Raw genomic sequence first — 25,374 nt, forward strand, 5'->3', positions numbered from 1 at the left:
AAAAGAAATTAATATTTTCAGACCTTCACTCTGTGATAGAATTATCACTGCTCTTCCTCTTCTCTTCTTCTTCTTACTCTTCCTCGGGGTTTCTTCTTTTTCACTCTTCCACTAAGTTTCTTCTTTTTCTTCTCCTTATGGGTTTCTATCTCATAAATTAAGGTGCTAAAACTAGTTTTTATAAATGTGCTAGAAAACATATATAGTTTGATTGAGATTAGAATTTTGATTCGAATTCAATTAAAACTATATATTTATATGATTCTAGTCTTAATTATTTAAATTAAATTTAAGATAAAATAAACTATATTTTAAATAAGTACTATAAAAATAAATTTTAATACAAATAAAAGGATAAAATAGTCATTTTCATACAAATTTAAATTTTATAAAAAAGAAGGGCGAGCAAAATCAGATAATTTTTTTTATAGACATGGTTATTAAAAACCGTCTCCATTATGTGGTATATATTTTTTTTTAAAATAAATTATAGCCGGCTTTAAAAAGCCCCCACAAATTAAAAAAAAACAACTCTCTCTCTCTCTCTCTCTCTCTCGCACGATCTTCGCCTCGCCGCCCCTGCCCCGCCCCGCCACACGGACGATCGCCGCACCGCCCCGCCGCACCGACGATCCCTCACCGCACTGCCGTACCGACGATCGCCTCCACTGATAACGGAGTTGGTTCTGTTAGAATTTTCAGTAAGGGCGTCGTTTAAGCGGTCTCCTTCGCCGTGGTCGTGCTAGCTCTTCATCCCCCCTATAAATACTCACTTTCACTACCCGCCCCATTTCTCCATCTTTCTCTCATTCTCTCTTCCTCTCTCTCTCTCTCTCTCTTTCTAGGGTTTCAGGTGATCTTAATTCCCAGTGATGTTTTGCTAATTTTCATGCCATTTCTTGCTTTAGATCATTATCAATTAGAGCTTTGCTGATTTTTCCTTATGATTTCTTGAAATTTTTACAGTAATTTTAGCTTGTTGAATCGATTGTTTTATCAATTCGCGCGAGCTCTGCTAATATGATTTCTTGCAATTTTTACTGTAATTCTAGCTAGCTTTATATCATTGTCATCTCATCTGGGACTGTTGATCATCGTTCTATGGATCATTAGCTAGATTGAAATTAATTGTTTCTCAAGTGCTCTCTCTGCTGTGACTGCTGTGATGATGTGCTTCCTTGCTATCTGATTTGCAGGAAGAGCTAGCGGCATATATAGTCCACAGAGAGTTAGAGATGCTAATTTCTCTTTGTTTTTCCAGTATTAACATTGTAATCTGCCATTTTTTTTCATTAGATCCACAAGCTTCTAGCATTTACTGATAATATTAATGTCATTTTTATATTTTTTCCTGAGATTTTTACTGTAATTCTGTTTGTTTTCAGGTTTTTCGTTAGATATTTCAGTGCATATAACATCATTCATTGAAATTAAAATGCAGCATGAGATGATGACAATTAATCTCTCAGGCCATATTATTTTTTTTCGCCATAAATAATTATAACTTTTGTTTATAATTTTGCTTGTTATTGTGCTTTATTAATCTTCGATTTATTATTATTATCAATGTTATTATTTTGTTGACTTTTGTTGGAAAGACTCGGAGAGTCAATCTTATCTTTTTTGAGTAACTTTTCATGAATAACACTTGATGGTCTATTTAGCATCAATTTCTAAATTAGTTAGATTATTAACATCAGTCATCAACCTCATATTGATTGGACACAGACAAGCACCTCTTACTCTTGTCTGCATCTTCTTAGTCTAAGTTTCATTTTAATTCTCTTGCTAATTTTAGTTTCCTTTCCTTTGTTTTCTCTTCCTAATAATAAGTTATGATTCCACTAAAATATATTATATATTTGAATAAAAAAATTAAAAATTATTCAATAAGTTCCTATATTTTGTTTTGTTTTAAAATATTAACTGAAATAAATTATTTTAAAAAAATATCAAAACTATCTGATCTCCAAAATAAACTATAGTAAACATTGAGAAATCCTTCCAAATCTACTAAGGGTATTTCATATTTTGCCATTTGTTTGGATAAAGACCTTAGAATCACATACGATTGACACTACAATTTCATATTGATCTTGCAGTAGGCATGGATGTAAATTTTCCGTATCTTCAATAGTAGATCAAGGTTCACATCCATCTCCTAAATTTTTTTGGATTTGGATTTCTTAGTTTGAGGAAGATGCAGGGTTAAAATATGAGCTCAAGTCCTACCATAATTTGCTCTCTTTGCAGTTGTCTTTCACAAGTCTACGATCCTAAATTTTACCAATAGTCTTGCTTTTGTGTATGTGTGATTTCATTAGTATAAGCATGCAAGACAAGGTCAAGGTGCTGTATTTTAATAGTAGTCTCTAAAATGAAAGGCCAATATGAATAGAGGGTTTCGTGGATTAACAATTCAAAGACTAGAGAAGCCATGTATTAAGTGCTCTACTTGATCCTATAAGCATACTTTGATCTTGCTAAGAATTTCTTATTGCTTGTTTCATCTACTCTGGATTACTGTTGCATGATGCTGCAACCTCACTGTTTTTTTAAATTATGTCACCCTTGTAAAATGTATCTTGATAGCTCTTGACATAAATATCTCACATAACCTCAAAACCAGTCCCTTGATCATCCTATTCCAATCCAGAGTCTATATCACTTCATGCCTCTATTATTTGTCCAGTTTTAGAGTCTCCCTATTCTTGCCTTGATAGCAAGGGGAACATATCATTTTAACCATGCAAAAGAATGATTACTGGCCTAGAAGCTTCAATGCAGTGATCTTATCTACACACTTCATTGATGTAAAAATAAATTCAAAGGCTTTTTCTTATTGTTTTGTTAAAATTTTCATGGCCCTTTGAATCCTGCAGAAGCAAGCCAAAGAACTGGAAGCAGAATGGGGCTCAATTGTAATTGAAGAAGAGGAGACTGTGAAAGACTATTATGATTTCCTGCAATAGTGTAGAAGTCTAAAGGAAGATGTCCATGACATTACCTGGGGCGTTATAATTAATTTTGAAAGGGTGATAGGCACAGCTGATGGTAAGGGATTATAAATGAGCCAATTTAGATTTTGGCTTTTATGATCAATAAAAAGGCTACATTCATTACTCCTATTCAGTTGCTAATGGATCTGATTTCTAAAAATTTGTGTCACAGATAAAAGACCTGAAGATGCAGAATACAATGATAATATTCTAACAAAGTGTGTTCTGGATAAGAGTGTTGGTGCACAGAAATCAGCAAGGTTTGTTCCAATTAAGGAGCCTAGGGAAGCTGTAGTGATTTCACTACATCTTGATCTTGTGATTCCCCTTATCATTGATCATTACTATAAACTTCATTTTGTTTATAATTACCTGATAACTTGAGCAGATTGATTTGTGAGATTGCATGATTCAAAGTTTAATATTTAATTTGCCTAATTTTTTGGTCTTTGTGTTGTTATTTTCTGTTGTTTCTCTTCACTAGGAAAAACAACCATTGCTATGCACCGGCCGCACCAAGCCAAGGAATGCATATTTATTGACTTGTGTTGTTCATTGTAAACGTGATTAAAAACTGCATATTTATTTTGAATTTCTATACACAATAAAAGCATCATTTGACTTCAAATAAAACAAGAAACATTTGAGTTCAAAGAAGAAAAAAAAAATTAATCAAGGTCTATATATATATTTAGACTGAATTATTGAGGGTATGATGTTTTATGGGTTTATTTTGTATGAATACCAATATTTTGTGTGTGTGTGTGTGTTTATACTAATGATTTGAAGTATATAGATTAGAGGAGATGCGAGGAACTTGAAGCAGATGGGGCTAATTAGTTGCTAACCACCACCACATCCTAGAAGTGCTAGATAGTGAACACTATTTAGGTGTGTCTCGCTAGCTGTTTCTATTTGCATATTTTTAACTTTTGCTAATTTTTATAGCCTTGTGTATTGATCCTCCTAAATTTGCTTTCCAAAGAGGTTGTTGCTTTGGTGCTATAATTTGGAGAACTTTCAACTCTAGGCTGTCAAGATTTGTTGATCAAAGCCATTGAAGCTCAGGTAATGTTGTTGTTGTTATCATCTCTCATGATATGAACTTATTTTACAAGAATAAGAAACTTATTTTATAAGTTAGAGATTGGCCCCTTATTATAAGAAATATGAACTTATTTTATAAGAATAAGAAACTTATTACAAGAATATGAACTTATCTTACAAGAATAAGAAACTTATTTGGTAAAACTGAGCATAAAGGTCAGATTCGCCAACAGACATGGTTCATGGGCAACAGTGATACCCAGTTAGCTTGCAATTAAACAATGGCCGTTGCCTAGGTTGTCTTCAACTAATGAAACATACATTTCATTTATGCAAACAATTGCAGGATCATTTGAGTAATATCACCACTTCAAAACTATTATTTCTAAATTAAGGATATGCATAAGATGTTACTCTCTCCTCCATTATTCATGGCCATGCTTTTTCTGTTTCACTTCCACTTGAATAATATGATAAACTCAAATTTTTATTTTTTGTTCTTTTGAAAACTCTATATTATAGCTTGCTTTATATATACAAAGAAAATAATGCCCATGTTTCTTCAGTCAATCAGTGGCTTGTAATCAATCAATCATGCAGTAGGCGAACTTTATAGCTTAACTCTTATTTTCTTTTTAATTACATCTAGTTCTATATTAGATTATAATTATTAAGAGAATTGCGTTAAAATACAATAGCCAAGTTAAGGATTACATGATTGAGTTTAGAGAGAAAGATGAGTAAATTTCACCAACATCTACCAGCTAAAGTTTTGGAATTAGGATCTTCTGAACATGATATGAACAGATATAAACAAATGTTTAGAAACATATGATGGCAAATCTTTATGATATTTTATTTTCAACTCTTCAGCAAAATGAATACATGTATTGATTCCATGATAAAAGCAATGTTGCATGACTTTGTTATGTTACCTTTACTGATATTGCTGTATTGAACTTCTAAGTAGTTGTAGAATGCAGTCTACAACTTATTTTTTGATCTATCATTTATTTCTCTTTAGAATTCTGCTTCTGCCTCACTTGAGGCACTTAAGACATTGTCAAATTTGTTTTTCTGTGTATTATTTATGATAGCATTGCCATTGTATTGTGTTGGATTGATAAGAATGTTTTGATCTCTCAGTAATGTTTTGGTTTTCCTTTTCAGCAATTTTTCTGCAGAGTTGAGAAGAGTAGACATTTGCTTGATTTCATCTCTTGTTATTTATGCGAATTGTTGAATTATGCAAATCTTTCTGACATTAAATTTCATCGGTTTATGCATAATACAATCAGACATATTTCAAATGGATGAAGAGAAAACAATAATTATGTTAAAGAATGGGATGTAGATGAAATTCATTGTGGATGTAAACTTTGAGGAAATTCATTGTGTTATGATTTCTAGTGATACAGACATTTAGTTTCGATAAAGGTATTGGTTTAGTTATTTGCTTGAGAAATCTTTATAAGCTGAACTTTTTTCTATCGAAAATGCTTGAAATTAATCTAATTCTGATTTGTAATTCAGATTTGATGAATAAATTTAATAGGCTTTTATTTGCAAGTTTAGTCATATATATGTATATATATAGCTGAAATTTTTTATTCGTCAAATCTGAAATTTTTTTTATAATATCTTTTGCTTTGTAGGCTTTAGACGATCATCGAGTGTCTGAAACTGTCTTGCACTGGCGAGCTCCCCCCGTCACCTCCAGGTCCAGCCAAAGCTTCATTCATGATCCCAAGGTATTGAAACCCTTCTTTGATCTTAATGTTATTGGGTTTCGTTGATTTTAATGTGTTATATCTTGTGGTTTCTTTTATCTTCTGTATTTATATGTATGTATTGTTGTTGTTGTTGTTGTTGAGTTTTAGATAGAGTGTGATTAAGAGTTAAGTATGATTGCTGCATATGCCATATGCAAGACATATATAAACCAGCAAAAAAATCACCACTTCCACCACTGGAGCCATTGCTGCATATGCAAGACATATATAAACCATCATTGTAATCCCAATGTCATTTTGCAATAGAAATATGACCAGAGTAAAGGAAAGATCCAATTCCTTTGTGAGTGTTAATTGGTTCATGACGTGGCTGAATTCCAGCTTCTTATTTGATATGATATTTTTATCAGATACTTCATGAGAATAGGAGAGAGAGAGAATCCTCACCAGGAGTTTGATGAGAGGTCCATATGGTTCTTACTTTTATAAATTTTAGCCGACAAAAGGAGGATATAAATTTTAATAAGTTTGTAAGCTAAGAAAATGATCTATTTCCATGTCAGATGCAATTAGAGCTAAAAATAGATTAGATGCTTATCCCTAAAGGACATAAGAAAGGAAATTAAAAAAGTTAGCTCTCCACCTGGCAAGAAAAATGAACTGTAGTAATCATTAATTACTTCATCTTCACAGTTTATTTAACATATGAGACAATAATCTTTAGTTAAAAATTAAAAAAAACTTGCAGAGCAAAATTGGTAAAATGATTTATCAGTAAAACATGTTTAACCTGCATTAAAAAAAAAATCTTCAAAATTCACTAATACTGATGTTGCAAACAAGACATAAAGGAGTTTTTAATTAGATTCCACCAAGGATCCCACATCCAGAATACCAAAGTTATACTGTTCATCACTGTTCTACAACTGTGGTTGCCACAAGAGCAAGTATCAATACTGTCATTCGAAATGAAATCTTAAATAGATAACATGAATAAATATTGATTAAGACTAGAATGGTGACAGTTTGTTGACATATTCTCCTCCATATAGATAATATCAATGATATTGCAGGCTGCGGCTATTGCAATAAAGTCATATTATGCGGCACTTTCTACAACTAGTAGAACAACTGTTGCAACAAGAGTTGCATCAATAATCTAATTCTCACAAACACTTAATTCGATGTGTGCTTTTGCATTCACGAGTATAGATTAAGAAGAGAGTGATGACAGTGATTACATAACCTCCACGATACATAGATGATTATCAATGATACTACAGTTAGCAGAACAAAGAAATGTTGCTAAGTTGAAAAGTCATACACAACAAGTACAACAACCATTCTGACAAAGTAGACAGACAAAAACAAGTTAATAAAAAAAATAAGTAACAGTAGCAATGATTCTATAAATCTTGAAAGAATGACTAGAACTCTAAAAAATATTGTTTCTAATTTGTAATAAGTATAGAGAAACTAAGACTTTGATTAGCAATTCATCAATATATATTTTGTCTGAGACTCTAAAGCTGCCATTAGCAGGTGGACTATATTTGCTCAGACTCTGATGTGATAATACACTCAGAAGAAAACAAACATGATTTCATGGTGATGTTGAAGGAATTAGTGGGCTAATAAAATTAGGCTGTACTAGGGGAACAATTCATAAAAAATTCTGAACGTGGGTTGCCACTTGTGTTACCGTTCTTCCCATAGAAGTCCTTGCCACTTTTGTTCAGCATCATCACTGTAACCAATTGCATGAGCTTCCAAGAATGATGCTTTAAAGAAAGGTGGTAACAATTGCTGCAAGATAAACAAGAGAAATGGCTGCTTGAAATCTCTCCATTTTCTTTATTTTAAGATTGTTGTGTGTCAAGATTTTCTTTTTGGGTTAGTATTTATAGGCAATAAATTGAGTGCTATTAATTGGTTGTAATTGGTGGAAATTAATACTAATTAATGGTAATTGAAAAGAGATTCATTTAAGGAGTGTATTGGAATATATGCATGCATTAATGCATTTGAGTGCCATGTATGAGAAGGAATTTATTTCTTTCTTTTAGTAATTTTGTCATACATGGAATTTCTTTTAATTGTCCTTGCTACTTGCCAGAAAATTTAGGCGTTCCCATATGTATTCTTTAGATAATATATTGATTAATAATCATCATTTTTACTATTGATGATTTATTATTATATTCAATTAATAGACAGTGCAGTCAGTACCGATTTTTAATTAGAATGGGACGTTTAACAATTATTCTATTGATAACCCTATAAACTAGTAGGAAAAATATGAGACAGGCTTTATTCAGCTACCTTGTAAGATTTGATGTTTTGTATTAATTTTTCCTTGTTAGATTTTTTAAATTCCACACCAATTAGAAGAATTCAAGTCCATCAAATATCATCTTAGGATTGCTGCTTGATTTTTGGTGCATGTTATATCTAGACCTTCATGAATTGATGCTTATGTTGTGACTGCAAACTTCTATTATCTACATTGTTAAAAAAGATTTGATGTTTTTGGTACATGTTTGATTTTTGGTACATTTTATATCTTAGGATTGTTGCTTTTTTATTCGTCAAATCTGCATTTTTTTTTGTTTTATCTGGATATTCCAGAAGAATATCCAGACATTCGCCAAAGTTATTATCAAATCTTTATACAGGAAGACATCTGGCTTATACCAATCTTCCTTTTGAATCACCTTAAATATCTGCATATGAGCAATATATATAAATGCTTTTATTACTTGGGGTTTATGTTAATGGCGTCATTACATATGGCAACGGCTAGTTTTAGGATGATTTTGCGGTTCTGTTTGTCATTTGATTAATGTCTTTAGGCAATGTCTCTGGTTGTAGTTGCCCCATGGTTCTGGATATTCTGTCTCTAGCTAGATAGTTTGTATTGCCGGAGTATTTTGTCAAGAATTTTTTTTAATAGTTTAGTTTTAGGTAATTTGAATTTAGTAAAGTGCTTTATGCTTCTGCTAGTCCCAATAAGCAATGAATTCATTGTCTCACAGAAGACATTCACAGGAACAATTTTTTTTTTCCTGTTTTCTTCTTTGTATATGTATGTTTTGGCTTGTGCATATGCAAATTGTTATATTTCATGTTTGTATGTCCAATTTTGCAATTCTAATCTTTGGCAAATTTATGAACTATGTGTAATTGTTATTAAGACAGAAAAGTTTGCATTCACATTGTTTTGCTTGTAGGTCTAGGTGCTTTCATTAGAATGGAAATTTCATCATACATGTGTGAACAGAAATTAGTTTTCATATGCCGATGTTAAGGATCTAGTTTAGTTGATAAGTGCATTAAGGCATCGGTCTACTAACATTGTATTAGATTGTTTTGTTTTTTTGCTTGCCTGTTTTTACCTTTCTGCCCTTTGAAAATATCAGATTTGCAATTAAGTTTTTTTAAAATTAGTGTATTGTGTGTAGGTTTTATTTGGTCATTCTAAATACAAGATTGGATTTTGATTGAATAAGATTGGATTTTTTTAATATGTTTTTGCAAATTTTGGAGAATTCATGGTTAAAGATCAAGAGGTTTGAAGATGAGGATACACGAAGCTTTTTACTTTGTGTAATTAATTAAAAAATTATTTTGTAATGAAAGTACATAAATAATGTAAAACTCTTACATTTTGTTATTACTCAAAATACATTGTACTTCAACCGCCATTTATGGTGTCAGTGCTCCTGTAAGAAGGTAATGAATGCCTTTGCGCAAGCAGGATGTATTGGAGAGGTTGAAAGGATACTTGGAGAGAAAACAGACTCTTTTGTTCCTCAAGACAAGCAGGTAGCTACCTGATCCATATACACTTATAAATCACTCAAACCACCATTTTCCTATTAGGAAGCTACAGGAAAGTTATGTTCTGATAAATATTGATGTTAGCTACTTAGCTTGGTGTGAACCTAAAATATTCTATCTAAATGGCATGAACTATGAGGTGATAATTGTTCTTGCGACTTCACTACTAGTGAGTATACATTACTTTCCCATAGTAGTGGGATATCTTACAGATGCCAACTTGCCAAGTCTTCCTAGCTGATCAAATTAATTATTCATCTTGTCTGACTTGGGTGTTGGAAACATTTCAGGTTGTTTTGTCCAATAGTTAGTTATGTCTGCCCCTGTATCTGAAAGACATAGAAATCATTTTGGCTAGATGTGCTACTTCAGGTTTTATCGCTTTTATTTTGGTTTGTAATTCTAGTTATATAAATTTATGTTTATTTGTTGTTAAGATTGCGCTCGTACTTTTATTCAGTAGCAATTTTTTTTTTCTTTTTTTGTTTCGTGATCTTTTAATTGGATTAGAATTCTTGTTTGATGAAGGAATTTTACATGTTAATAACATTGTGTGCTAATGCATATCCAACAAACATGCTTAATTTGTTCAAACCATGCCCCCTGGATTGTTGCGAAATTATTGTGCTATACATGTTGCATTTGGTCTCATCTATAAGTTATTTAGGAGCTAGTCTCTTGTTCAAGCAAAAAGTTAAGATATGCTACTACCATAAATAATCTCCTCAAAAGCAAATAAAGTATGTCCAGCTTGGAATACGAGGGAACTAAGATTCCATACAAAGGCTGGGGGAACTCATCATACAGTAATGTTGCAACAGAAGTGCTACAATTTATATTAAAGGTATATCAGAAGGCCATGTCAAGCTTTTAGGGGATGTAAACTAAGTATATCATGCAAGCAGTAGGTTTCACTCTTTTGAGGGAGCTTTAATTTTAGCATAGTTATGATAAATTTGAGACACTTTGGTAGGAATAGGGTTATTTTGTAGGCTTGCATGTTTCTAAATCTTCTTCTCTCTGCATTTATCATATATTTGTATTCATGATATCAGACACAACCTCAGGCTAACAGTCTTCCAAGTCCTGCTACTAACGGGGTGTTTGGATGCCAAGAATGGATTGAAGGAGGAGTGGATTAGGAGTGACATGAGGGGTAATGGAGGAGTGAGAATGAAGAATGTATTTGATTGGTAAGGTTTAGAGAGTGTAATTTATTGGGAATGGGAAAAGTAAAGAAAGTGAATATGATAAAATGACAATTATGACCCTCATCCATATAATTGATATTGTATATATAATAATGAGTTATTTTTAATTATATATATATTTAAATTATGAAAAATAAATATTTAATTTTAGTATACTATAATTTCAATCTAATTTTTGGGATGAGATGTTAATATCATTAATTAGATATTAATTAATGATGTTAAATATACTCAATTATTTTTAAGTGGAAATTGCCAAAAAAACCCTTTAAGTTTGTAAAATTGCCAAAAACACCCCGTTAGTTTTGCAATCCCCAAAAACCCCCTCCTTTTAAAGTCTATGTTTTTCAAACCCCCAAACCCCGTAACGGATGTGAACGGAGTGAGTTTCAAATTTTTGGACGAAAAATGCCCTTGCATGGGGGAGTCGTGGGTCGCAGCCCATCTCGGCGATTTGAGAGGTAGTGGGCGGTTTTCCGTAGGGTAACCCCGAGAGACGAATTTATTGGAGCCGCTTTAATTGCTTTTTCTCAACTCACGCCTTCGCCTTTTCCATTTCGAGCTGCCTCCGAAGTTGTCTCTACCGACGAAAGCCTCTGAATCGGCATTTCATCGACTTTTCCCTTTCCACCCGAGTATCTCGAAGGAGAAGTCCCCAGCGTAACTAGTTGGCATTTCATCGGTTTGAAATCTAAGGTATTGAGTATGGTTTTATGTTAATCGCTCCGTTACTAAAAGAAAGATTTTTTTCGGTTTTGTTTTTGTGCTCCTGCTTTTTGTTGGAAGATATCGAAGTCTGCAGGGGATTTCTCACTCGGGGTTTTGTTAGTCTGCGAGGAGATTTCTCACTGGGGTTTTGTTTTTGTTTTTTTCATTTTCGTATGTATACACTATCGAATTAGTTTTTCGATTGTTATGATTTGTGTAATATTTATAATGTACATTTCCGCTTTCGCTTTGATATGGTTGCGCTTTTACAAATGAGGTTGACGTTTAAGAAATGAGATGTTACAGCTTTAACATTTGTTGTCTCCGTTTAAGTATTCTCGTCTCTGTTTAACAAAATGGGTCTCTGTTTAACATTTTATATCTCTGTTTAATATTTTATATCTCTGTTTAATAACCGAGAGTTTACCGTTTAAAACCTTATATTTCCGCTTAAACTTTTGTCAATATTGCATATTGAATGTGTTGTTATTGTCGCAGGCTTGTGATTATGGCGGTCAACCTAGTTAATGGCCGATGCTATTTGACACCGGTAGTGGAGACTTTAGCTGAATTGAAAAATAACATGACCCCTCGACACTCGGGAGATTATTCGACTGGACACCGCTTTGCGCTGCTCATCGAGCTAGAAGCCATATACCAAGAGAGGGCCCCTTCTTGATTCTCTTTTTGCAAAAGGCATACGATGGTCGCACCAATAAATTCAGGATCGGGGAAAGCCTACTGAGTTTCAGGCCTCAAGATGTGGCCCTCGTTCTTGGTCTGCGTTGCGATGGCGACGCAGATGGTCTTTCGAAGAAGAAAACCAGTCGGTCAAGGGCGGTGATCTATCAAAGACCTCACGAGACACAGAGACTCCATCAAGAGCACTCGGTGCAACTTGTTCGACAGAGGGAGAAGAAGATAATTTTGTCAAACTCCTGATGGTGTACCTCATGGGGACAGATCCTCTTCTCAAATACATCATGCTCGGTTCGAATCGGATCGTTGATTACGTCGATGATCTACCGACCATGGGGCGATACGCGATGGGCGCAGCGACGCACAAGTGGCTTATGGAGGATATTCCATAGCGGCCGCCCGAGTGCAAGATAGATGCTGCCGGGAAGAAGACCAACACGAGGGTACATTAAGGGTTGCTCGGTCGCGCTTAACGTCCCGGTTTCTACGAGATGACCGGAGCGGGGAAGAAAGTCCGTTTTGGCAAGATCCCAAGGATGCTGTACTACGGTGAAAGTACTTACCGGAAGCAAGCGACGGTAGAAACGAGCTTGTCATCGCTCGATGGAAAAGAGGTAATAAATCATGGACAATGTTTAACATAAGTTTTTAATGTTTAAACATTTTATTTAGCATTTAACTTTAGTATTTACCGTTTAACTATTATTCATACCGGGTTTAATTATTTTGTTCTCCGCTTTAATTATATTCTATAACGTTTAAATATATAAACACTCTGTTTAAATATAGTTTTTATAGTGTAAAATGAATGATCTCGCTGAAATTGTTTGGTTTACATATGTTAGTTTCTGAGATGGTTCCTGTAATCGTCAAGAAGAAATATTTGTTGGGGCCAACCGACGGATGGATGCCATTGCTCCCGGAACCACTTTCTCGAAGGCGAGGGATGAGAGGCGGCTCTATCGTGCGTACTGGGACGGCGTTCTCCTACTTCCACCCCACCACGCCACGCGATTCCTCGACGCCGAGAAGCCCTCCCCTACCCGCCGATCAGCAACAACCCCCTACCACAACAACGACAGTCCCCCGACCATGGCGCCCCTCCGACTCGTGGCAGCCCTCACCGGTGACATTGGGCGAAGATGTCACCGCAACTCTTACGCGAGCATGCCGGATATTGATGACCGAAGTTTCCTCGGCTTGTCGCTCGTGTGGAGGCGCCGGAAGGGACGTTTCACAACCGGCTGCGCCATCCCTCGAAAAGAACTCGAAGCACCGGGACGAACGAGGCGTCGGGAATTTGACGACGACGACATCATCGGGAAGGTCATTCCAAAGGCGGCCACATTCGAAGAGACTTGCGAAAAAGAGGAGAACAATCGCCTCTGTCTCCGCCGGGGATCGACGATGAAACAATAGCAACACCATCGGTGACCGCTATGTCATCGAGTCATGCCGTCGTTGATGACATGGGCTACGACGGTGGAGGACATCGTAGATGATGTGGCCGTTGCTGCGGTTGAGAAGGTCGTTGACTCTCTTCTCGATGAAATCGTCGACCCGGTGGAACCGGCTGCCGAGATTGCGGCATCAAAGATGGACACAATCCTGAAGATCAAGAACAAGTTAATGGTGTGTCTCCCAATGATGCTTTCGTTGTCATGGCCACGGTTGAGAAGATCGTCGAATCCGCTTGCCGTGGCGTGGCGTGGCCGACAAGATGCATGACAAAGCCGGACACAATCCCACAACAAGAACAACCATGTAAGGATGTGTTCTGCAGCTGATGCTTTCGTCGCCATCGTCCCCCGCATCGAAGGAAGATGCTCGATGAAGACCCCGACCGAGCAACGAGAGAGATGATCAAGGCCAATCAAAAATTGGACCAGACGGCTCGGAAAGCTTTTATTCTGAAGAAGAAGAAATGGGTTGGCTCTGAGTCGTCTTAACAACATCTGAGCGAGGGAGTTGATGAGGATCTTCCTCAACTGCACTATGGACGGGTAAGTGTAACGTTTTTATGTTATTGTTTAAAGAGTTTCTTATAGTGTTTAACTATTTCTTAATAGTGTTTAATACCTTTATGTTATCATTTAAGTTTTATACTTATCGCTTTAATTATATATAATATCATGTAACAATTGATAATATCATTTAAATATTCTACAATATGGTCTTATATATACATATCGTTTAACCTCAAGCATCGTCGTGTGGAAGAATGACGTCCGCCATTTCACAGCGATGACAGTTATACATGACGCTGAGGGAAGGAGATGGTCACCGATGATGTGATGGGACGCTTTCAGTATGCATCATACAAAAGTCGCCGAGCAAAGAGCCATATCCTTACAAGAAGCGCCGCCCATCATCGGACAGCTTGCGCTTATTTATGTCAAAGCGAGACTGACGCATACGACACAATTATGGCTATGATCGGGGATGCCGCGTCGCAACCTCGCATGAAGTTCAAATTGTCATCCTCCCGATAATCATGAATGGCCACTTCCATGTCGTCGTCCCGGACAATGATAAACAAGAATACAGGCATTATTCTTCGTGTCCGGGTACGATAAGGGACGCGGTGGACATGGTAAGTTCTTTAATTATGTCCGATTAATATCTGTTTGGTATTTAAATCGGTATTCTAATCTCGACTTGCATATCTCGACAGTGAATCTATTCGACCTTTGTGCCGATATGGAGTTCAGCGAGTCGGCGACAACAAAAGTACCCGCTCGTCAGCGACTACGAAACCCCACGCCAAAAACAAGGAAGCGTCGATTGCGCCGCTACGCGTCATGCGGTTTATCGAGCAATTCTGTGAGGGTGAGAGTTACGGATACCGCATGCATGGCGTTCCTTACCTCGGATACGGTATGTTACCCGCATACTTAAGGAGGGAGGCGGGCCAGTCCATGACAAAGGGGGGTCGTCACAAGCGGGTTAAATTTTGTTTTTGAATAACATGTCCTGTATATCTGACTGTCAATTTTTTCAAATGTAAATCTGGACAAATTCAATTCATTGTTTTCGTGTTCGAAGAACATGACTTGTGTATCTTAATGTAAATTTTGTTTGTTTTGAATTGTAAAGCAGGTTAAATTCCATTCGGTTTTATTTCATTGTTTAATTTACGTTGTAATTGTGTACATTTCACTTTCATTGTTTAAATATACTATATATCGTTTAAACATCAGTTTTAAATATTTCAAAATACGGTGTACCCGTTTAAAATAACACTGTCTCTGTTTAACTAAATGCACTCATTGTTTAAACATCAGTTGAAATATTTCAAATTACAGTGTATCCGTTTAAAAGAACAATGTCTCTGTGTAAATACATTCAATTCGTTGTAAAGAGTAAGAGTTTAAATGTGGAAAGGTTCCCATCAATACACAATGTTTCCCTGTCATCGTCGGTTTATTAACAATGCCTAGTCGTGGCGATTTTCATTGCAAGATCGTCGATTGTGACCGGATCCTTGGCAGCGGCTGCAATGTAACTCGCGGACATCAAACGCCATGCACTCGATCCTCTTTTCGCCTAGGCCGCCCAGGTGCCTTCTAGTCACGGGCGGTCGCAAAACGAAGCTCACGATTTCGATCCGAAGGCCTCGTCATCGTCGGTCTCGAAGGCCCTGCCATCGTCGGGTCACAGGCGGTCGCAAACGAAGCTCACGATTTCTTAAACACCGTTGTCGCTGTTTAAACATATTTACGTATTTTCTATTGTTTACAATGACGTTCTTTTTGTTTCCCACATTGTTTTGTTTTTACTAGGTCTATGTTTAAATTTCGAAGTTCACGATCAAATAAGCTTGTTTCGTTTTATTTATAAAAGATTTACAACATTTACAACATTTACAACGTCCGCTCGGACTTTGGACACTCACGACTCGACCCTCGTATAACGAAAACAAGTGTGCATGACATTCGAATGATCACGCGGTTTGCATAACATGCGCATCAACTTCAACCTGCACAACGTACAACATTAAAAAAAGGTTAAACAACACACATTCATGAAAACGACTATTAATCAATGTGTCATGGTCGGACTTAAACGAAGATCCTGATAGTTAAACACAAAATGCGTAATAGTTGTACACTGACGTAATGTTCTTAAATGGTAACAGAAAGTCTCAAGTCGAAAGGATCCTCCGCCTTAAAGGATGTTTCCTGATCTCCCTCCTCAAGAGAATCCTCCGCAATCACGAAATACGTGAAAAATTTCTTTTCTTACCCAAGTCGAAATGCTCGCTTAATTGCTTGCCCGTCACCCACCGCTGAAGAATCCTCTGCATTCAGGCAATTATGAGAGCATTTCGACTGAGCTGAAAAAGATAGTTTTAACTTGTTGCGTGATTGCGGCTAAATGATTCTCAAGATAAGGAAGAAGGTTCACGAAACATCCTTTCGAGATAGAGTGGTTGTCCATGGGAAGAGGAGGGAGCGAGGAGGAGGAGGAGGAGGATGATGAGGACGGCGAGGAGTGGTTGTCCAGTAGGGGAGGGTTCTTTCTGTTTATTTATGGTGTGAATTCCACAAGCGGTGACTCTTCATATCCGAGAAAAAGTTAAAGCACACGATGGCCGACATTGGTCGATGAGAACGAGCGGTTGTTAGGAAAATTATGTTACCGTGCATAAATTTTTAATGCCGTCATTAATTCTTATGCACGGGATACCATAACCTTGCCACCGCCACGTGCACGCTGCCAGAGAATTCGGATCAAAGCGAAAAAGATCACCGCTTTTACTGCGAGACTTTTGAGAATTTACACGTTAATATGAATAGTTGTACATGTAAAGACAACGTTAAGCGGAGATGGGAAGTATTACACGGATATGATAATTATTAAACATATTAGTAAAAATATTTAAAGCGTTAAACCAAGCGAAAAGCCCTTCAAAAGGTTGAACATGATGTGATTTGGCTTTGCCTTTTCCCACCATTTTCGGGCCAAAAATGGGATTTCACAACATGGACCCATTTGAAGTGAGCGGTAGGGGGTAAAAGGGAAGTTAAACACTAACTGGGAAGGGTCGTCCGGGGTGTGCAAAAGTAGGAGGGGGTTTTTGGGAAGTTTTGAAAATTACGAGGGGTGAACAGTAATTTTCCCTATTTTTAATTATAATTTTTAAAACATTGAAAAAATCTAACTAGTTAATTATAAAAAATAACTACTTAAATTGATAATACTATAATTTTGTTATAAGTATTGTATTTAAATATTAATATTATTAATTAGCTAGTTATTAATGATATTAACTATAATGAGATTTTTAATTATATTCGTGTAACACATTAAAAAAATTGAACTAATTAATTATAAAAAATAACTATTTAATTTTATAATACTATAATTTTGTTATAAGTATTATATTTAAATATTAATATTATTAATTAGCTAGTAATTAGCTAATTAATGGTATTAACTATAATGAGATACTTTTAATTATATTTGTGTAACACATTCAAAAAAATTTAACTAATTAACTATCAAAATAAATATTTGTAATAACATTGAAAATAATAATAAGATAACTTAGGGGCATATAGGTCTTTTCCATATCCAGGATTGGGCAATCCACCCAAAAGCATGGTGATTGAGACTCACTCACATGGGTGAGTCTCACTCTCTCCACAATCCCCCCTCACTCTCAATGATGTACACCCAAACAAGGGATTGCATCTAATCCCCTCTCACTCCCACTCCACTCTTGACATCCAAACACCCCCTAAGCTCATGAATCAGTTGGCTTTGATACTGTTTAATTTTTTTTTTTTTTTGGGCTGTTGTTAAGCCATATATAGCATGTCTACCCTAGTGGTTCTTATTGGTCTTAGGTGGCCTTTTTGTCTCTGAAAGTTCTGTACCCAATACTTAGAGAATCAAGTCATGTATGATGTGAAGCCAATCAGCTTTGACCTGTCCTTACCAGTCCAATTTATTTCTAAGCAAGCTTGTGAACATTCATTCTCAACGCATTGAAGCCTTGTGTGATCTAAGGTGAATTTAACTTAGAATTTATTGACTCAGATTTATACTGAGCTAATCAGATGAGATTTTCTTTCCTTTTAGTTTCATTGTCAATCTATTTTGCTCAAAGCCTGGAACAGAATGACATTGTGTCTTTGAATCTTGAGGGCTATCATTGCCTTGGTTATTGATACTTGGCGGGTTATGTGTTATTGATGCGAATATTCTGTTTCAGATAAGTGGTTGCAATATTCTTTTTGGGTTCCTTCATGTTGCTAATGTTAATACATGGACCAACCACCCTAATTTCTCCATAACTCGAGTTAGAAGGAAGGATTGGCTTAGGATATATAAGACTAGGGAGATTGGCTCTCACAGGCGACGTGGGACTATGGACCAGGTTAACCACTGCGTCCCAACAGCTAAACCCTAGCTGAACATTGCAAACTACCAATGGTGATAAACCTTGGCATGCACATTTAAAGCTTATTATTTTGTGTTGAGATACCATCCTTAATAGAATTAGTCCAAGTTGGTTAATGTGTTGTGATTCTTTTTGCAGTAATTCCTTTTTATTACTATTTACAAAATTAGCAGATTGGATTGCAATTGTTGTGATACAAAAGCATTTGATGGGAAAAAAAGGAAAACTTGTACGATAAAATGTTACTTCCAAGTTCCAAGTTTTTGTTTATCAAGGGATTTTTTCTATGCATTCTTCTATTACTCCATTCCTACCTGTAACTATAAGATGTACGTAGCTAGCACATTATTCTGTGTAGTTTTGATTGCTGAAATTATTCTGGGGATCTTTTTCTGTGTCCATTGATTCTCAACATTATTCTGTTTCTTTTCTTCTTATTCTGTGTTGTTTTGCTGAAATTATACTGTGTAGTTCCATCTTATGCCTAGGCTTTTAATTTCCTTTCTTGTTAATCTTGCTTTCAATGGCATTGTTCTCTTGCCAAGAGTAGATTCATTTCTGCAGAATTAATTTGGAATTGATCATTCTGGTGCACAGACATCTCTCTTATTTATCTTTTCTTTTCATACAAAATTTTGGGTTAATCTTGTAACTGTTTGATGTTTCTCTAATCTCAATAAGTTTTCAGTACAACTGTTCCTGTTTTTCTTGTCCTGATGATGATTCTCCCTTCAAGACTTCCTTTACCATGCATAATCTTCCATTCAATAATGCACCGCAATTTATAGAACATAACCCAAATGTTCTTCATTTATTTGTCTTTTCTTACCATATGCACCAGTTGAGGGAGATGATCACTTGGCAAAATTATTCAACAGCTGTGGTCTGGGTATTTTCTATGAATCTTCATAGTAATATCTGAAAAATCCTTGCAATTGAACCATGCTCTTAAGATGGTATTATTGTTAATATTGTTATTGGTTAGCATCCTAACTTTGTAAACTAAGAGTTTCTTTTAAAGGGCTTACTTATACTGTGATTATTCTCTAAGATAATTCACATTGTGATCAATGACATTACATATTACATTTGTTCAAAAAATTTACCATTTGTAAGACGACTTTTCTTTCTCTGTATTTATGTGAATGAATATGTAGGTTGACAAGAGTAGGCATTTGTACACAACACTGGCATACTAAATACTCTGAGTATATTAGTTTCTACTCATGCTACTGATGATTATTAGGGAATTGGCTTTCAAAGCAATTTCAAATGAATCACTGGAGGGTTAAATCAAGTTTGGTTTTGTGCTGTTTTTATATTTTTTTTCAAATTTTTAAGTACATTATTTGCTAAATTATTTGTATGTTACTTAGTTCATCTCTTGTTTATACTATCTTAAATTTGTTAATAATTTTTAGGAAATACTACATTAGTCTTAGTAAATTTAAATTTAGTTTTCTCTTAAAATGTTGAAATAGTGGTCTAATGGTTTAGATTAAATTTGACTGTTTTCTTTTTTGGTCAAAATTATTTTACCACTAGTAAAAAATACAAAGAAAAAACAAATAATTTTTTTTTACTTAAATTACTGTTATTTACTAAAACGAAGTGAGTATTTTTATTTTTATTATTTTCTTTTTTTTGTGTTTAAATTACAATTATCAATCAAAGAACTGGTTAATGTTCACACAACAATAAACAAAGGATATTCATATGGTCTCAACAAACTTTGGATAAACCAAATCACTCCAGTCCCAAGATTATAAAAGTGGTACCTGCAACATAATTTCATAAAATCAGCGTCTTAACAATCTGATTAATATGTGAAAAAAAAAAAATAAACATAATATATGTACCTATTATTAGTAAGAAATTCTTTGAGTGCTACCTGGTAGTACTGGTGATCCTTTGCTATATTTCCCCACCCCTATATAATAATTTCATTTAATTTATTATTCATCTTAACATATATTTCTTCCACCATAAGAAAAACCGGAATTTGGCACGGTTTTATGTTTAAAAACCATAACAAATTGATTTTGGTACGAAATCTTAATCGTGCCTATAACATGCGTGACAAATATAATTTAATTGGTCACGGTATATTTGTCACGGTTTTATAGACCGTGACAATGTTTGTCACGATTTTTGGCACGGGGTATATTTTGACACGGTTGTTGGCATGGTGTATATATATTGTCACGGTTTTTGTCACAGATTTTTGCATGGTTGAATTTGCCACGGTTTTTGGTATGGTATAAGTTGTCACAGTTTTTGACACGGTCGGATTTGTCACGGTTGGATTTGTCATGGTTAGATTTGTCAAGGTTTTTGGGACGGTGTTTAGAACGGTTTGATGTCCCACAGTTTTTGACACGGTTTTGCGTGTCACGGAGTTTGGCACAGTTTAGTTTGACACGGTTTTGGGGGTGGTGTTGTTTGTCATGGTTTTTGGAACAGTATGGTTTGGCATGATTTTTGGCACGGTTTTTGGCACGGTTTTACGATATGTTGCACGGTTTTTTGTCACAAATGTTGTTACGGTTTTATAATTTACATAATTGTTAGCATATTTTTTGTCACGAATTTTGGCACGGAATTTAGAATAATTTTATTTATTTCATCAAAAATTAAAATTTATTTTGCTAAATAATGGTAGATTCATTTGATATCATAACCTACATTAATTTACCAAAATGTCCTGTAGCATTAGTAAAATAAACATAAATGTTATTACAATCATCTTAGTCCCGGCCTACATCATCCAACAAAATACAACAAAATTCTAACCCTCTACATCATCCTAGTCCCGGCCTACATCATCCTCAAAGTCGTCAAGAGAATTATCCGTAGACGGAAAAACCCGAACTCTCTTCAACATTGGAGAGTGCTCGTCGACATGTGTTTGGGACGCTCCTGTTGGTGTTCGAGGGGCATGTGGTGTACGAACAGAAGTAGGTATGTTAGAGAGATCAACACTTTGTACCCGAAGTGCAGCAAGCAATGATGATTTAAATAACTCACGTCGAGCCAACTCAGCATTAGCCTCAGCGAGAGATCTGGCAAGCTCATCCTGTAACTCTTTAACTTTGTTGCGGAGTTGTTCAGTTGATTCGGAAGGCCCTGAGCGTGGCTTGTAATTGGATGAGGATATTTGCCTAAGAATGTTACCTTTTCTTACAACTATGTTATGACTTCCAATAGCTATTTCATCCCTTAATTCATCTTGATTGATAGAATCCTCATCTACGCCTTGACTGCATTTGTCTGCAATAGCTTTCTCAAATTGTTCCTGCATCTCAAGTGAGCTTCATTTCAAAACGATAATATAAATGTTATCCAAAATCAAACAAAATTTAAACTCAAAATATTCACATCAATATTTATGAATAATATATTAATATCCCAATTTTTATTCAAACAACCTTCTTATTAGCCATCATTCAAACTGGACAAATACTTGATATATATAATAAAAATGCAAATCTGTGGTTACATATCTCATATGTGAATGTAATATCATAAGTTTTAGATATAAAAGCAAGGAAAACTTCTATCCTTAATCCTATCATAAAATAAGTAAAAGTTAGGTCTATAACAACATGCAACTCTTATCAATACCTCTTGTTTAGCAGTTTCTCTTAAAAAGTGAATTGCTAAATGTGAAACAATTCAAATGAAATCATTTAAACCAATCAAACATAGCTTTTGTTTCAACAGGAAAGCACTAAATTGTAAATTGACAAATATAAGCTTGTACAGTCAGAAAGGATTAGCACCAAGGGTTCAAGTTTTTTTATTGCACTAGATCAACTTTCAGACAATCACCAATCTCACTTTTTAGGCATACATCCAAAATTTAAACTCATAGCCTTGGAACATGAAGGCTCATACAGGCCCTAAGAACTAAAGAAAGTAAATCTCAAATATAGAGATATTGCAAACAAATTTCTAAACAGTTTTCATACCTTAAGTCACATAAAATTTGAGTTATATCCTGGTGGCTAATATTCATAGGACCTTAAAAATAACAACAAAAGACAAGTCAAACATTATCTCAACATGTGAAAGAAATGTGAAAGAAAATAAGATCCTTCTCTATCATATTCTTAACTAAATTCTTTGATAAAAAAACATAAATCAATATAGATATGTATATCTACATTCATATAATATTTAAGACAAGTTAAATATTTTGTTCTTAATGGCAAAAGCACAACATTTTTTACTTGGAAATTTCCTTCAGTGGTATAGCATGTCAACAATCATTAGCTTAATTGATTTTTGGAACATATATCTTAATGAACCATGCCAAATTAAAATGTAATTTCTAAAATTTTCATCTTTTGGCTCCAATATTGTTTTATTTTGAAAAAAATATATTATACGTACAACAATTTCTGTGGCACGCCCAGTCTCAAGTGCGCCATATTTCCTTCCATGAGTCCGGATAAAACATTCTTTAGGTGTCGGCTACCTACCCAATTCCTCCGCCTAAAAAACAACATAATAAATAAATATTAAATAGTCAGATGCAACAATTATAATGGTATTTAAATGGATAAGGGACATTACCAGCCTAAGGCGGTGCACAATAGTACTAACAGATTCACCACGATAAATAACGATGGAGGAGCTTCCAATTTTTGCCCTATTTTCACTACAGCATTAGTGTGTTTTAGCGGCATTTTCATGGCGGTGTTTTTAATAAACGCCGGCATATTTACGATGTTTTCATCGTAAAATGCCACAAAAGCTCTTGCTAGTATTGAAGAATTAGACATTTGCGGCATTTATTGTTAAAACGCCGGCGTTGGTTTTCCATTTGCGGCGTTTGTGATTTAAACGCCGCCAATGTGCATGCGCAGGAATACTAGAAACTGATGGCGTGAAAAATTTGAGAACATCAATGGGGTTTTATCTAAAACTCCAGGAGATATGCGGGGAAATGTGTTGTCTGGGCGGCGTTTATGTTGTCAAACGCCGGGAGTTTAAGCATGATATGGTGGCGTTTGTGTAGAAAACACTGGGAAGGTACACTTGATTTAGTGGCGTTTGTGTAGAAAACACCGGTAATTTGTCTTATGTTGCTGTAATTTAGGTCATCTTCTTCATCTTATCGCTGGCCCCCAGATTCCAAATTCCAGCTCCTGCATCGCCGTCTCCATTGCCAAAGCATCCAATCATGCATCCAATCGTCCACCAGTCTCCATTACCTAGTCTAGGTTATATTCTCCATCGTGCATCCTCTCCTGTTAGCCGTCCCATCCAAATCCCCATTGCCGCGCATCCTCTTATTAGTTCGGCGGTGCATTCTGCTCAATCCCGTCGTATCTCCACAGTCCAAAGGTATCACTCTTCTATTCTTTGTCTTTTGATCCCCTATAAAGCTTAATAGTATTTATTCAATGTTTTCCTTATTGAATGTGTGATTTTGTGATCTTTTTTTTTTTTATGTATTCTAAGAACCAAGTTGATTGGCTTCACGCTTGGACGGCGTGGGAGTCTTGTGCTTGATTCCTTCTCAGAGGCCTGCTGCATTGAGGAGAGATCTCCAAGACTAGAAAATGTTTCAGCTTGTGCTTTTCTTAATTTTGTTATTAAATCCTTTATTTCTTGTGATGTTTGGTCTTTGATGTTGAGTTTTTTCTATAATTTTGGTTCTTTGTTCTTTGGTTCTTTGGTTTGAGAAGTGTGTGAACAAGGATCTGGTTTGGTTTCTTGTTGATTGGTGAAGTGCTCTTAGTTTTCTGGTAATATATTTTTTTAAGGTTGCGATTTTGAATGGTTTCTATATGGTTTCTATATGGTTTCTATATGATATTGAATGGTTTCGATATGTTTTCTGGACCAATCTGATTGACAACTTGCTGCCTTACAAATTTATGATGCTCAGGAGAGTGATAAAATTGGTCTAATAGTGCTCGAAACTGGACAGAATTGAGGTTAAAAATATAATTCTCACTGAACAGCTTCGACGTGGCATACCTAAGTATATTTCATGCTTCATAGGAATTAAGGCATTAAAAACATATGCACATGCTTTCTATGTACAAGACTCTACATATCAATAATATCCAATCTAGGGGAAAAAAAATACCATGTAACAACTTTAGTCAGATTTTGTCATAACAATCTCATTATGCACAGTGCTAGAATAGCAGAAGGTCCTGCTGAAGAAGAAATGTGTTTGCAATTTTATCTTATTTTTCTTAAAGAAAAAAAAAGAGTGAAATAGGTCTTTTTAATCTAGTGAGAAGGAACCCAATTTTTAATGGTATCTTTCCAAACCTCAAAGGTCTAAGGTCTATTAATTAGAAAAAAACTGATATGCTTGGGTTGTCCAAAACATACACTAGTGATGTGGGAAAATAATAAATGAAGATCTAGAGCACAGTATATATATATATATAATATTACTTATGTTTTTAGGCTGTAGTTACACCTAATCTAGTCATGAAAGAGCAATTGAAAAGCCAAAGACACCAAGGTTAAATATTTGGATTGGTAGATCTCCTTAGGACTTACTATGCAACTGTACAGACTTATACAGTTGCAAAGTATTGAATGCAAACCTGCTTTAGTTAGGCATTTGGTATTGAAACTTTTGATAAATATACCATCTGTTCTATTGACACATGCATTCTATGTCTGTTTTGATGAACCTAATTTGATAAGCTCATGGGCTGTCTTTCACATTCTTTATTTTTCCCTTAAGTTTAGTT

General features: G+C 35.2%; 1 long non-coding RNA gene across 7 annotated transcripts; it reads left to right on the top strand.

Annotated features, from left to right (window-relative positions):
* The first annotated feature begins 582 nt into the window (after positions 1-582).
* LOC120260393 lies at positions 583-20,022 on the top strand. 7 transcript variants are annotated; one of them, XR_005536389.1, is made up of 7 exons: positions 583-853; positions 2,883-3,054; positions 3,172-3,259; positions 3,796-3,890; positions 3,985-4,067; positions 5,702-5,797; positions 9,497-10,102. It is a non-coding gene; the product is annotated as an uncharacterized LOC120260393 (long non-coding RNA). The 7 variants fall into 7 exon arrangements; XR_005536391.1 differs by lacking the exon at positions 583-853 and adding an exon at positions 10,675-10,924 and having other exon boundaries at positions 1,924-3,054; positions 9,497-9,604; XR_005536394.1 differs by lacking the exon at positions 583-853 and adding an exon at positions 10,675-10,924 and having other exon boundaries at positions 1,924-3,054; positions 9,537-9,604.
* The last annotated feature ends 5,352 nt before the right edge of the window (positions 20,023-25,374 follow it).

The sequence above is a fragment of the Dioscorea cayenensis genome, chromosome 5 (genome assembly GCF_009730915.1).
Source record: "Dioscorea cayenensis subsp. rotundata cultivar TDr96_F1 chromosome 5, TDr96_F1_v2_PseudoChromosome.rev07_lg8_w22 25.fasta, whole genome shotgun sequence".
Lineage (NCBI taxonomy): Eukaryota > Viridiplantae > Streptophyta > Magnoliopsida > Dioscoreales > Dioscoreaceae > Dioscorea > Dioscorea cayenensis.